The sequence below is a fragment of the Phocoena phocoena genome, chromosome 5 (assembly GCF_963924675.1).
Source record: "Phocoena phocoena chromosome 5, mPhoPho1.1, whole genome shotgun sequence".
Classification (NCBI taxonomy): Eukaryota; Metazoa; Chordata; class Mammalia; order Artiodactyla; family Phocoenidae; genus Phocoena; species Phocoena phocoena.
The window spans coordinates 74,741,071-74,743,029 of record NC_089223.1 but is presented as its reverse complement, the minus strand read 5'-3'; the positions used below and the strand labels follow the sequence as shown (position 1 = coordinate 74,743,029).

Sequence of the window (1,959 nt, the reverse complement as noted above, 5' to 3'; positions counted from 1 at the left end):
CTTTTCTGATAATGGCCATTCTGACTGGTGTGAGGTGATACCTCATTGTGGTTTTGATTTGCATTTCTCTAATAATTAGTGATGCTGAGCATCTTTTCATGTGCCTCTTGGCCATCTGCATGTTTTTCTTGGTGAAATGTCTATTTAGTTCTTCCACCCATTTTTTAACTGGATTGTCTGTTTTTTTGATATTCAGCCCCATGAGCTGTTTGTATACTTTGGAGATTAATCCTTTGTTGTTTCATTTGCAAATATTTTCTCACATTCTGAAGGTTGTCTTGTTTATGGTTTCCTTTGCTGTACAAAAGCTTTTAAGTGTAATTAAGTCCCATTTGTTTATTTTTGTTTTTATTTTCATTACTCTAAGAGGTGGGTCGAAAAAGATCTTGTGGGCCGGGGCGGCTGGCGTGCACTGAGTCGCTGGGTGCACGGACGTCTCTTGCAGGCTCAGCCAGTGGAGAGTCTTGGCAAGCAGCCACAAGGGCTAGATCCCAGGGATGAGAATGTCCAGGGGAGATGTGAGCCCACTGGGGCTCCCACCCACCTGTCGCTGAAGCGCCCCCAGCCCTGGGCCCAGCATGCGCCTGTCAGTGCAGAGGGCACTGCTGGCACCTGGCTTTGCCCTGACCCTGGGCTGGTGGTCTAGCTGGGGCAGCAGGTGCTGGAGTGCCAGGCGGTGCTAGGGGGCCCCCGGAGGGCCATGTGACCGGAGCAGAAGGACCTCGTGATGGTGGGCACGGACCACGTGGAGTACCTCTACGACAAGGCCATGCCGCTCATCTTCGTGGGGAGTGAGCCCCGGAGTGGCACCATGCTCACGCGTGCGATGCTGGAGGCCCACCCCGAGCTGCGCTGCCGGGGAGACCCGCATCATCCCCCGCGTGCTGGCCATGCCCAGGCCTGGTCCAAGTCGGGCCGGGAGAAGCTGCCGCTGGACGAGGCGGGTGTGACAGGCGAGTGCTGGACGCCGGCCTTCATCTTGGTGGTGATCGCCAAGCATGGAGAGCCGGCCCGTCCTCTGTAACAAAGACGCCTTCACGCTGAAGTCCTCCGTCTACCTGTCGCGCCTGTTCCCCAACTCCAAGTTCCTGCTGATGGTGCGGGACAGCCGGGCCTCCATGCACTCCATGATCACCCGCAAGGTCACCGTCGCTGGCTTCGACCTCAGCAGCTACCGCAACTGCCTCAACAAGGGGAACAAGGCCATTGAGGTGATGTACGCCCAGTGCATGGAGGTGGGCAAGGACAAGTGCCTGCCCGTGTACTACAAGCAGCTGGTGCTGCACCCCCAGCACTCCCTCAAACTCATCCTTGACTTCCTCGGCATCACCTGGAGCGACGCTATCCATGAGGACCTCATCGGTAAACCTGGCGGTGTCTCCCTGTTCAAGATCGAGGGATCCACAGACCAGGTCATCAAGCCCATGAACCTGGAAGCTCTCTCCAAGTGGACTGGCCACATCGCTGGGGATGTGTTTAGGGACATGGCTCAGATCGCCCCCATGCTGGCTCAGCTCGTCTATGACTCCTATGCAAATCCGCCCAACTATGGCAGGCCTGACTCCATCATCAACAACACACACCCGGTCTTGAAAGGGGATGATAAAACACCAGCCAATCTGAAAGGCTATCTTCAGGCGAACCAGAATAGCACCTCTTCCTGCCTAGGAAGCTCACGATTTCCAGGTCTTTGCAAATGGCTTTGTTGCCAGAAGAGAAGAAACTTTGCATTTGAGTGGAAATTGGACCTCTAATCCAAGCATATTGCTTGCTATTAATCGCCAAAACAGAACTGCTCACGAGGAATGTATTTGTAAATGTTTGCATATACATCTATGTTCATCAGTGATATTGGTCCATAATTTTCTTTTTTTTGTGATATCTTTTTCTGGTTTTTGTATCAGGTGATAGTGGCTTTGTAGAATGAATTTGGGAGTGTTTATCCCTCTGCAAGTTTTT

The 1,959-nt window shown here is 52.8% G+C and overlaps 1 pseudogene; it reads left to right on the top strand.

Annotated features, from left to right (window-relative positions):
* Positions 1-463: 463 nt before the first annotated feature.
* On the top strand, positions 464-1,754 carry LOC136123197 (protein-tyrosine sulfotransferase 2-like; annotated as a pseudogene).
* The last annotated feature ends 205 nt before the right edge of the window (positions 1,755-1,959 follow it).